The 13,564-nt window shown below is 39.7% G+C and overlaps 1 protein-coding gene across 1 annotated transcript in view; it reads left to right on the forward strand.

The window, feature by feature from the left end:
• The first annotated feature begins 9,696 nt into the window (after positions 1-9,696).
• Positions 9,697-13,564, forward strand: part of MSH4 (mutS homolog 4) — an 85,128-nt gene continuing 81,260 nt past the window's right edge. The window contains exon 1 of the mRNA XM_008055084.1: positions 9,697-9,875. The gene's annotated coding sequence lies outside the window, so the exon portion shown is untranslated. The remainder of the gene's footprint in view (positions 9,876-13,564) is intronic.

The following is a 13,564-nucleotide window of genomic DNA, read 5'->3' on the forward strand; positions in this document are numbered from 1 at the left end:
TGGGGAGGGCGGGCGCCTCCGGGCCGGGGTTCGGGCCGTCGCGGGGCTTCTCCTCTGGCGAAGGCCCTGGCTGGCCTCCTCGCTGTTGGTGTCTTGACTGGTCTCGTCTGCGTCGCCGTGGCTGACTGGTCCGCTCTGCTGGTGTCTTGGCTCGTCTTCTCGCTGTTGAACCTCGAGACTGGACTGGTCTGCTCTGCTGTTTTGACGTCTTTGGATGTCGTCGGTGGCCTTCGCGTCTGTCTTGAACGTCTGGACCGGTCTCTGAATTGAATGTCTGGACGCGTCTTCTCTGCTTTGAATGTGCTGCCAGGTTTTCTCTTCCGTACTGTTGTCTTGACTAATCTTCTCTGCGTGGAACATCTTGGTGGTCGTCTCGTCTGTTTCACGTGTCTTCCCTGGATGGTCTTTTCCCTGGTGACTGTCTCGACTGGCCTTCTTCTCTGTGTTAGGTGTTTTGACCGGTCTTCTCCTTTGTTTTGAACATCTTGGCTAATCTTGAGGGTTGGGTGTCTTGACCGGTCTCCTCCTCTGTGTTGAATGTCGTGACTGATCTTCTCTGTGTTTATGTCTTGGCTGGTCTTCTTTTCTAGATGGAATGTCTTGGCTGGTCTCGCCTCTGTGTTGCATGTCTTGACTAGTCTCCTCTGCTTTGGATGTCTTGACTTGCCTTCTCCTTTGTGTTGATGTCCGGACTAGTCTTCTCCTCTTTACTGAATCACTCAACTGGTTTTCTCCTCTGTACTGAATGTCTTGATTGGTCTTCTCTGTGTTGGTATCTTGACGAGTCTTCTCTGCATGGAATGTCTTCACTGGTCTTCTCTCCTGTGTTGAAAGTCTTGAGTTGCCGTCTTTATTGAGGATCTTGACTAGTCTTCTCCTCTGTATTGACGGTCTTGACAAGTCTTCTCTGTTTTGAATGTCTTGACTGGTTTCCTCTGTATTGAATGTCTTGACTAGTCTTCTCTTCTCTATACAATGTGTTGATTAATCTTCTCTTCTGTATTCAGTGCTTTGACCAGTCTTCTCTTCTTGAACTCCCTTTACTTTGCTTCCTTCATGCATTTGCCCCCTATTTTTCTCCTACCTTCCAGAGAACTGCTGGCCTCACCATTGTTAGTCCCCAGATTGTTGGCATGTCATTCGCACTCTCTCCCCCCATCCCCAGGCAACTTCTTCCGAGATGTATTTTCACAACTCACATCTTGTCTACACTCCAGACTCTTCTATCAGAGGAATTTCTATTGACAGACCAGTGGATACCTCAGACTCACTGGGTTAATTAAATTTTTGTCTCAGCTGGACTCAGTGGCTCAGCCTGTAATCCTAGCACTTTGGGAGGCCAAGGCAAGTGGATTGCCTGAGCCCGCGGGTTTGAGACAACTGGGTGAGACCTCGTCTCTACAATAAATCAAAAATTCCCCGGGCGTGGTAGTGTGTACCTGTATTTCTGACTGCTTGGGAGGCTGAGATGGAGGGATTGCCAGAGCCCAGCAGATCAACGCTGGGGTGGCTGTGAGTGTGCCACTGCACTCCAGCCTGGGTGACAGAGAGAGACTGCAACTAAAAAAAAAGTTTGTCTCTGTAGCTTTTTAACCTGCTTCTCAATCACTAAACATAGACACTTCAAATATTCATGTATTCCTCATAACATTCAAACAATTAACAAATCCTATCTATCTTTCTAATAATTCTGCTCCTTTCTACCTTTGTGACATTGCAAACCCTCATAATTTTATGTCTGAATTATTACATCAGACTCCTAAGTATCTTCCTCCAGTCTTATTTTACCAACAGACTCATATGGAAAATGAAAATTCTGTCATGTCTCTTGCCACTTAAATCAATGGCTCTGTATGAGGGTAAAAGATCAGACTCTTTAGAAGGATATCCAAGGACATTTAGGATCCATTTCCAGTTTTTCCAGCTTTATCTCCCATCAGTTGTTAACCTTTACCCTGCTTTCTAACAAAACTGAGTTAGCTACTTGCAATTTCTCTAAGACAGAATGCATGTTCACATTATCAATGGGGTCTCTGTATCAAATATTTTGTCACCCACTTATTTTCATCAGTAATGATAACATCCATTAATTAATGTGCACCTACTTCACTCTAGCGTCTTCCTAGGCAAATGGTATCTGTGATCCTCACAACAATTCTGCAGAGTAGATCTTGTTTTCTCTTTTACAGAGGGAACCAAGGCCCAAATAATTGAATCAAGACCAAAATTATGTCAGGAGCTAGGGTTGATAATAATCTATGCGCTCAAGTAATCTCTCAAGGAATTTATGGTTCAGTAGAGAACACAGACTTAAAAATCAACAAGTTCGTTAAGAGATAATTATATTTGAGGTTTTTACAAACCAAAGTGGGGGAACAAAAGTGGGAAGAGAAATTTTAGAGTTAGTGCACTGAACTGGTCTTGAAGGAGAAATAGGACAAAGGAGAAAGAATGCCAGCTAAGGAGAAAGAGGGGAGAAGAGAAATGGCAGAGCATTCTTGGGAAAAACATTTGCAAAGGAACAGACAAAGCGTGTAGAACTGCAAATAATTTTGCTTGGCTATAGCAAGAGAGTGATATGACGTAGATAAACTTGGAGTACTTGCAGGAATCAGATCTGGGAAGCAAATAAGTTTTGTCCCATGTGCCAAAAACACACCTCTAGTTTTGGTGGCTGGATAGATGGTAATACTACTATTTCCAGATACAGGGAATTTTGTCTGCGAAGCAACTTACAGAGGGAAGATGATGAGTTCTGTTATGGACACGATGAGTGTGAAGACCCTCTGAGATATCCATATATTTATATTAAGATAATCGCATATAAGGATCTAGGGCTAAGAAGAAAAACTTGAGAGGAATACAGATTTGAAAGTTCCTAGTATATTTGGGGCCAGAGAGGGGAAACTAAAGAAAATGCCGCAAAATACATGAAGGAGGTTGGAGGAGAATTAAGGCAACTGAATACATTTCAAGAAAGGGCAAAAAATAGCCTGGAACAAAAAATACCCCTGTCCGTCTTCAGTTTCTGGCAATGATTCTTAGCTCTTTTAATCCTAGGAATGCTAGTAGAGCACATTTTGTCCTGGTTCTACATACTTCTTTATGATAATACCCCTACACTCTGTTTTCCCTTTATAAAACTCTCCTCCGATTATCCTAGTTTGAATATGTCATTGATTCTCATAGTACCCATACAAGAATGTTAGTTTTTTCCCTGTGGTGGGTGTGGGGGGATACATAGGAATTCCAAGGAAGGGAGCTATGAGCGGGGACCCCAAAAAACACTGAATTTATTTATTAATAAAATGTGTATTCTTACATGTTTAAATGTCAGTCACCTTCAAAGTATTCTCTCCGTTTGATGCATTATACATATTGAGAAACTTTTTCCATTGTTCAAACAGTTTTTGAACTCATCAATTTTGACACCTTTTAGTGCTTCTGCTGGTTTTGGTATCACCTCTTCCACATGGGCAAAACGTTTCCCTTTGAGAACTTCTTTCATTGGGGAAACAAAAAAGTCACTCAGGGTGAGCTCAGGAGAATAGGGAGGGAGGCATGCCGTTTTGGGTTAAAAACTTCTGAACATTCAGCGCAGTATGGGTGGGTGCACTCATAAATCACCCTTCATTAAAGGGCTAACGCCTTGAAAGAATCTTCAAAAAAATTTACTGAAGCTGAATGCAGCCTTTCACAATGGTAGCTGGTGCTTTCATGTTGATAGATTTCTAGAACACGTACCTATAGGGGGAAACCTGTACTGCAAGGGGCCTGCCCTCCAGAAGATTATTCCGGTTGTTGTTTTTTTTTTTTTTTTTTTTTGGTTCACCTCATATATGATCAGGTTTGCTTTTGGAATGATCACTTGTGATTATGTGAAGAACAGATTAGAGAGGTGTAATACTAGAAGCAAGGAGAATAAGAAGAACAAACAGGACACTGGCAGAATGACCAAAGAAGATACAGGCTTAAAACAGGCTGGTAGGAGTGGACAGGGATTGACATTTTACTGATATATATAGTTTTTAACTTTTAAATTTTTTATTTTAAAGATGTGGGGTACAATTCAGGGTTAGGTATACAAATGTTCATTATGCAGTACCCCTGTTGGTGTAGTGTGCTCCCCTCCCCTGGCAGTTTCCCACCATTGCCAGTTCCTTTCTTATAGTATTATGATAGTTGTTGAAGGTCCTCTTATGAGTGAGAACATATGGTACTCTGTTCTTTGTTTCTGTGGTACATCACTGAGTATGATAGGTTCTAAATTCATCCAAGTTGCTGCTAAGTCCATATGTTTGTCCTTCTTTACAGTTGTGTAATATTCCATTATGTATATGTACCACATTTTCTTTATCCAGTCCAGTTTCATTTGGCAGCAGGGTTGGTTCCACGTTTTTGCTATTGTGAATAGAGCTGCAACAAACATGCGTGTGCAGATATCTTTTTTGTTGAATGATTTGAGTTCTTCCGGGTATATTCTCAATAGGGGAATTGCTGGGTCATACGTAAGGTCAATTTCTAGTTCTTTCAGAAGTCACCACACTGTCTTCCAGAGAGGTTGTACTAGTTTACATTCCCACCAGCAGTGTAGAAGCGTTCCTTTTTCTCCACAGTCTCACCAGCATCTGTTGTTGCTTGTTTTATTAATGATGGCCATTCTTACTGGGGTTAGGTGGTTTTTATGTGCATTTCTCTGATGATTAGTGAGACTGATCACTTTTTCATGTGTCTGTCGGCTGCCCATATATCTTCTGGAAACATTAACTACCACAAATAGCCAAAGCAAGCCTTAGCAAAAGAAACAAAGCAGGAGGTATCACACTTCCAAACTTCAAACTTTATTATAAGGCTACAATAATCAAAACAACCTAGTATTGGTACAAGAACAGGCATATGGACCAATGGAACAGGATAGAGATTCCAGAAGTAAAGGCTCAATTTCTCAACCAACTCATCTTTGACAATACCACCAACAACAACCACTGCAAAGAGGAGAACCTATTCAGTAAATGGTGCTTGGAAAACTGGCTGATCACATGCAGAAGGTTGAAACAGGAACCCTACCTATCACCATACACACAAATTAACTCTAAATGGATCAAAGACCTAAACATAAAGCCTCAAACTATACGAATTTTAGAAAATGCAGGAGACACCCTTATGGAAATTGGAACTGGCAAACAATTCCTGACCAAAGCCCCAAGTGCCCATGTCATAAGAGATAAGATAAATAAGTGGGACCTCATCTAACTGAAAAGCTTCTGCAAAGCAAAAGAAACCAACAAGAGAGCGAGGAGACAGCCCACAGAATGGGAAAAATATTTGTCAACTGCATATCTGACAAAGGCCTATCATCTAGGCGCTACAAGGAACTCAAACATGCTGAAAGGAAAAAAACAAACAGCCCCATTAAAAAGTGGGCAAAAACATGAATAGACACTTTTCAAAAGAAGATAAAAAAAAAAAAAAGAATTATAGGACTTGACCACTGATTGTTAGGATTGATGAAAGTAGAGTTCAGAATGGCTCCCTAAGTTCATGACTTGGGCAACAGGATACAGGGTGATACAACTGACCATAACTAGAAATAAAGAATAACTTTTGAGAGAAAGATAATGAGTTGTTTTTGAACATTTAGAAGTTCTGGAAAAATATCTAGAGGTTTATATTCAAGAGTTAGATATAGTGACCTAGAGCTATGCTGTCTTATAGAGCATTATGTGATGATAGAAATGTTCCACATCTGTGCTGTCCAATATGGTAACTAGTAGCCAGATGTGGCTTTTGAACATTTGAAATGTGACTAGTGTGACTGAAGAATGGGATTTTTAATTGTATTTTATTTTGATTTGAGTATATAGTCACATGTTGTTAGTGGCTACTTTATTGAACAGTGCAGATAGAGAGTTAAGCATGGTTTTTGCATTTTTAAAGGATGTCCAGCCATGAAAAATCAAAAGAAGGATAGTATTTTGTGACATGAAAATTATATGAAATTCAGAATTAGTATCTAGAAATAAGGTTTTATTGAAATCGGCATTCCTATTACATATTTTACATATTTTCTATGACTACTTTCCTGATACAATGTCAATGTTGAGTAATTGTGGCAGTGACTTTATGGCCCGCAAAGTCTAAAATATTTGCTATCTGATTCTTTATTAAAATGTTTACCAGCCCCTGGTCTATTACTGTGTAAACAGAGTAGCTACAGCTATATATGAAGGTTTGAGAATTGTTAGGAAACAGATGTTAATAGAAACTAGGAGAACAGATGAAATGCCCAGAGAAAATGTATATTGTTATTTATGAGAGAAAATTTAAAAGTATGGAACCCTAGAGGCCAACAGTTAAGAGTCAGAAGAAAAGGATTCAGAAAAGGAAACTAAAAGTGGTTTAAAGAGAAGCAAGGTAGAGAGTTATTGTAGAAATCAAAGGGAATAGGAAAAAAGAGCCCAAACTTTTTTTTTAGAACTTCTATGTGCCAAGGCACTATGCTAGGTTGTCTATGTACATTTATGGCAACCCTGTGAAATAGGTAATATATCAATAGGTACCCAAATAAGGAGCTAAAGCCATGTGTCTAAAACTCTCTTTATAATGCCATTTGCACAGGAGGAGAGAATCTCAATGAAGTTAACAGAGAAAAAGAAGTCTAATAAGCACACAAACATATGACTTAGTCTGTTGTTTATAGCAGAATACCCGAAGCTGGGTAATTTATAAGGAAACAAACTGTATTTCTTAGGTCTGGAGACTGAGAAGTCCAAGGTCAAAGGGGACACTTCTGGTGAGGGTCTTTTTTGCTGTTGGGGTCTCTGTGGAGTCTTGAAGTATCACAAGACATCACAAGGAGAAAGACCTAAGCATACTAGAGGGTCTCTCTCCCTCTTTTTATAAAGTCACTCATGATAACCTATTAATTCATGAATCCATTCATGAAGGCAAAGCCCTGGTGACCCATCACCACTTCAAGGCCCACCTCTCAATATGGCCACATTGGGGATTAAATTTCAACATGAGTTTTGGAGGAGACAGATGTTCAAACCATAGTATTTCAGCTCTGGCTACTCAAAACTCATGCCTTCCTCAAATACAAATCCATTTATTCCATCCTCATAGTCTCAAGGTCTTAACTTATTCCAGCACAGACTCAGAAGTTCAATAACCAAAGTCTCATCTATGATATTAGAAAATCAACATAAGTTACCTACTTTGAAGACACAATGGTGGTTTAGGCATAAGATGGACATTGCTATCACTAAAGGAAGATAAAAAGACAAAAAAAAAGGAATGGCAGACTTCAAGCAAGTTCAAAACCCACTTGGGCAAACATTAAATCTTAAAGCTGGGGAATCATCTGTTTTGAATTTGTGTGCTGCCTCCTGGACATATGGGGAGCAAAGGTTGGACCCCTAAGACCTCAGGCAGCCCTATCCCTCTGATTTTCTGGGGTGCAGGCCACATGGCTACTCCTACAGATTAGAGTCCAGAGTCTGAAGCTTTTCCAGAGAGGTATTGCACGCTCCCAGTGACTTCATGGTTCTGAAAGCCCCAGTGATGGTCCTGCTCTCATGATTCCACTAGTCCTAGTTGGGACTCTTCGCAGTGACCTCTCTCTCATGACTGTTGGGTATTGCCCTGGTGGGGACTCTCCTCAGCAGCTCTAACTCCACACTTCTGCTCGGTATTCCATCTTAGGGGCCCTCTGTGCTGGCTCTGCCCTCATGACAATTCTCTGCCTGGGTCCCCAGGCCTCCTGTGACATACTTTGAGATCTGGGTGGAGCCTGCCAAACCTCTACAACTATTGTTTTCTGTAGAAAAGAATAAACACCGTGTGGATACGACCAAAGCTTATGGCTTGTATCTTCTTGAGTGGTGGGCCATTCTGCACATGGGGCTGCTTGAACCACAGCTGGGAACGTGAACAGCAGAGTCCCAAGGTCACCCTGGGCAGCAAGCCATGAGCCTGTCCCCTGAGGCTGCTGGTCCTGGGATGGGAGGGGCAGCCTCAGAGATCTCTGAAATGCCTTTGGGGTCTTTGATTGTCTTGTGGAATAGCCCCTAGCTTCATTCTATTTATGCTAATCTCTAGCAAACAGTAGCTGGGCTACACACTTAGTTTCCTGTACCAAACATACTTTTTTACTCTTACATGGCCAGGCTGAGAATTTTTCAAATTTTTCCACTTTGCTTCTCTTTTGATTATAAATTCCATCTTCAAGTATTTTTTTCCCCCTCTTTCACAGCTTAACATAAGGAGTTAAAAGTAGCCATGCAGCAGTCTGAATGTTTTGCTGCTTGGATATGTCTTCGCCAGATACCCCAGTTCATCACTGTCAAGTTCGGCCTTCCACAGAACCCTTGGGCATGGGCACAATTCAGCCACATTCTTTGTCAGTTTAGGACAAGGATGGCCTTTGCTTCAGGTTCCAGTACCTTGTTCAAAAATTTCATCTGAGGCCTGGTTGGGCTGACCTTCACTGTCCATATTTCTGTCAGTATTTTGGTCAATTCTACCTAACCAATTCAAATTTCCCTAGTCTTTTGTGTCTTCTAAGACCTCATCCAAATCTCAGCTTTCTCTAGGCTGCTCCTCCAGATTTGCCCAGCCCTCTGTCCATTACCCAATTCCAAAACTTCTTCCACATTTTCAGCTATCTTTACAGCAGCACCCTACTCCTCAGTACCAATTTTCTATATTAGCTTGTTTTCTGTTGCTTGTGATAGAATACCAGAAACTGAGTGATTTATAAAGCAGCAGTTTATTTCCTACAGGTCCAGAGTCTGGCAAGTCCAAGGACAAGGGAGGCACATCTGGTGACAGCGTTCTTGCTGGCAGGGACTCAACAGGGTCCTGAGGTAGCACACGTCATCACCTGAAAAAGTTGCTGAGCATGCTGGCTCAGGCCTCTCTTCACTGTTAATTCCTGTTTGAATCACTGTCACCCAGGCTGGACTGCCATGGCATCATCTCCACTCACCTCAGCCTCGACCTCCTGGGCTCAGGTGATCCTTCCACCTCAGTCTCCCAAGCTGGGACTACAGGTGTGTGCCACCAGGCCTGATTTGTTTTTCTTTGATTTTTTTTTTTTTTTTTTAAAGATGAGCTCTTGCTGTGTTGCTTAGGCTGCTCTCAAACTCCTGGGCTCAAGCAATCCTCCCACCTTGGCCTCCCAAAGAGCGGAATTACAGACATGAGCCTCCATTCCTGGCCGCTTCTTCCCTTTCTTACAGAGTCACTCTCATGATAACTCTTTAATCCACTCTCATGATAACTCTTTAATCCATTAATTCTTGAATGGGTTAATCCACTCATGAAGACAACTCTCATGACACATCACCTCTTAAAGATTTCAGCTCTTAATACTACCACATTGGGGATTAAATTTCAACAGGAGTTTTGGAGGGGACAGATATTTAAACCATAGCAGTAAATCTGGAGTATTTGAAAATTAGTGGGTAACTTATAATTTTGCAAGAGTCTTAGTGAACTTGTAGAATCAAAAACCATATTAGCATATTTTAGTATATGATTATCAAAAATGTCACTGAATTTGCCATAATTTGTTATATATTTTTAAAATCAGATAGCATTTTACAGAAAGTGAATGTGGTATAAGTTACAGTGATTGAAACATCACTGTATAATCCAAATATTTAAGAAATGACACTTTTCCCATTTAGGTTCATACTTTGGAAACAAAAGAGCTTATGCAGAAAACACAGTTCCGTCCAGTTTCACTCTTGACACAAGCTCATCTTCTGCACGAGATACCAAGTATCCTCAAGTATTTAAAACACCATTGTCTGCTGGAAATCACCAGAGATTAGGTTATAAAAGCCGGACACCAGAAATAGGATATTCAGGTATAATGAGTAGAAGATTAACCTAGATGATCTTTTGAAATTTTAAAGTTTTGTGAATTATAAATTAGTGTTGTTAAGTTCATTTGAATTTACCTATAACTGATATGGATGATTGAAAGATAAACACATCCATTTACCTGTATCCATAATTTGAGGCTAGGTTAATAAATCTACATATTTTCTAATATTGTTTGTTAATAAATGCAGGTCTACGTTATTTTAGCCCTTCTGACCAAAAACACAGAAAAGAGAAACTTCTCCATTTATACATGATGTACATTTAAATATAAAAGTTTATCATGATGATACGGTTGAGTGATTTTTTTTTTCTAATACTTAAGTTTGAATTTTTAATCTAAATCTAGATTTTCTTGAGGAGTAAATGGATGAAGTAGATTTTCATGTGTAATAGTTCTCTGGGGCACATCCAACAGAATTTCCTGCTTACAGAGTATGTAAATGCATATATTTGCAAGACAATAGCAAATTGGGTTATTTTATTTTTCTTTCTTTTTTTTTTGAGTGGGCATCTCTCTCTGTCACCCAGACTGGAACACAATGGCACAATCATGGCTCACTGCAGCCTCTATCTCCTGGGCTCAGGCAATGCTTCTGCCTCAGCCTCCTGAATAGCTGGGATTACAGGCACAAGCCTGGCGATTTTTTGGATTTTTTGTAAAGATGAGGTCTTGATATATTGGTTAATTTTCTGTGAAATGAATGTTCATGTATTTTTTGCCCATTTTTCTTTATTTTTATTCTGAATTTGTAGGAGTTCTTCATACATTCTGAATACTACATCTTTTAATGATTTTTCTAGGTCTGTCTCTATTTCTAGCTCTCTATTAACTGCCATGGGTCATTATGTCTGTCTCTTTGTTAATATCACACCATCCTTAGCTTTATATCTGGATACTTAGTAGGACAGTTCTCCCACTCTTACTCTCCACAATCAACTTTATTCTCTAGAAGAGTCTTGACTCTTCTTGGTCCTTTGCTCTTACATATACATTTTGGGCCAGTTTATCAAGGTTCATCAAAAAATACTGAGGTTTGGCCGGGTTTGGTGGCTCAGCCTGTAATCCCAGCACTTTGGAAGGCCACGGCGAGTGGATTGCCTGAGCTCGCGGGTTCGAGACCAGCCAGGGTAACTTGGCAAGACCTCGTCCCTACAATTAAAAAAAAAATGATTTGCCAGGCATGGTAGCATGCACCTGTAGTTCCAGCTACTTGGAAGGCTAAGGCGGAAGGATTGTCTGAGCCCAGCAGGTCAGGCTAGGGTGGCCCGTGAGCGTACCACTGCACTCCAGCCTGGGTGACAGAGTGAGACTCTAACTCAAAAAAAAAACCAAAAAAAAACCCCAAAAACTGAGGTTTTGATTGAAATTACTTTTGTACTGAATCAATAGATCCTTTTAGGGAAAATTGAAATGGAGGCTTACTGTTATCATAGAGTATGTAAGTTTGTCTATCTGATAATTAAGAGTATCCTTTATAGTGGACATCCTTTGGTGGGTATTCACATGGGACATACATATTTTCAGTTTGTGCTCATTCTTAGAGATCCGTTCACATATTCCGTTCTCCAATTTTCTTATCACCAATCTTCCAATCCTGTTCCTTGAATTAAGTCCCTAACCATTCCAGTAAACCATTAGAAATTTCTTATGAATGCATCTAAATCTGTACTTCTGGCCGTTGCTCCTTCCAGACATGGTAGACAACCAAATGTTCAAAGTTCTGCCCAGATGAAGGATCCAAATGAACCAAAAAACTCAATAGATTAGAAGAAAATAAGAATGAATATAAACTATTTCAGTGAAGGAGAAGTATCTTAGCAGAAAAGCAATGAAATAAATTATACAGGAAATGATTATCTTTGCAAAAATTTCTATTTTTGCAATATCAAAAATCTAGATTGGTAGCAAATATAAATTATTGTCACTGATTTATAAAATTCTCATAAAACATTTAAAACATTAAGACCTAGGAAAAACTGTATCAAAGGATATAAACAGCTCTCAAAAGACACCATATTGATAACAAGTGGATATATTAAGTGATATTCAATTTCAATAGTGCTTTTAAAAAGTACACATATGCCGGGCTCGGTGGCTCAGCCTATAATCCCACTGGTATTTTGTTTTTAGTTTCCAGCTGAAAATAGGAAGGTCATATTCTGTTGCCGAGCTTAAAATGACTGTAGGTAGAATGTAAACTTAGTCACCATTTATAACATAGTATTCATGGGGAAAAGATTTCTGAGATCTAAACGCATATATTTTTAAGCTAACCCTTAAGTTGACTACTGACTCAGATGACATGAAATATTTAAATTATTTTTGAGGAATTGTAATAGTAGAAGAAAAAAGGAATCTAGGTTAGGGAGGAAAAGGAGAGGAAATAGAGTTAATTAAAAGGTTGACAAGGGAATAAAAGACCAGTCTGCCTCTTTGAAAATAAAATTTTAGATATTTTTAGTCTGACTTTTTTCATATGTGAATAATGCCCTATAATTACTTTTATATACTTTATAAAACACTTCTATATAATTGCATGTAATTCTTATAAAAACCTTGTGGAGGGCAACCCCTCGGGTCCCCTCCCACTCTGGGAGCTTTTCTGTTCTCTCAATAATTCTTTTCTTTGAGTTGGAGTCTCACTCTGTCGCCCAGACTGGAGTGCAGTGGCCGCTCCTGGCCACCGCAGCCTCGACCTGCTGGGCTCCGGCGATCCTTCCGCCTCAGCCTTCCAAGTAGCCGGAATCACAGGCATGCGCTACCACGCCCGGCTGATTTTTTGATTTATTGTAGAGATGAGGTCTCGCTGTCCAGGCGGGTCTCGAACCTGCGGGCTCAGGCCATCCACTCACCTCAGCCTCCCAAAGGCACGGGATTACAGGCTGAGCCACTGAGCCCGGCTTCAATAATTCTTGCTTTAAAAAAAAAAAAAACTTATGGAAAAGTTTGGTATTTTAAATTTACAGATGAAGAAATAATAGCTTTAAAGTGTTTAAAAAAATGTACCTGAGCATTGATAATTTTTAAGGCACAGATCTCAAAATCAAGCAGTATATGTAATGGTTCAAAGCACCAACTCTAGCAAGATTGCCTGGCTGCAAAGTCTGTCCCTACCAGTTCCATCCATGCCTTGGTCTCTTTGTAAGTAAATGGAAGAAATAATGGTGTCTACTTGATAGGATTGTTGTGACAATTAAATTAGTTAATTTAAGTAAAGTCTTAGATGTTTTTAGTCTGACTTTTTTCATGCGTGAACAATGCCCTATAATTAATTTTATATACTTTATAAAGCACTTCTATATTATTGCATGTAATTCTTATAAAAACCTTGTGGAAAAGTTTAGTTTTTATTAAATTAAAAGTGTAATTTTTGTTAAATTAAAAGTAATTTTTATTTCAACATTACATAGCTATCATATATGAAGTTCATAGTTGTATAATGTTTAATCTTTATGCAGTAAAGTCATATATTAATATAATCCCATTTGATCTTTTCAGTCAGCTCTTGAGTTAGATAGGATAGCTATTACATTATATTTATATTATTATTTTTTTAGTCTCTCACTCTGTTGCCCAGCCTGGAATGCAGTGGCATGTTCATGGCCACTGCAGCATTGACCTACTGGGTTCAGGTGATCCTTCCGCTTCAGCCTTCTAAGTAGCTGGAAC

The sequence above is a fragment of the Carlito syrichta genome, unplaced genomic scaffold (genome assembly GCF_000164805.1).
Source record: "Carlito syrichta isolate Samal-C Ts95f unplaced genomic scaffold, Tarsius_syrichta-2.0.1 Scaffold301654, whole genome shotgun sequence".
NCBI lineage: Eukaryota > Metazoa > Chordata > Mammalia > Primates > Tarsiidae > Carlito > Carlito syrichta.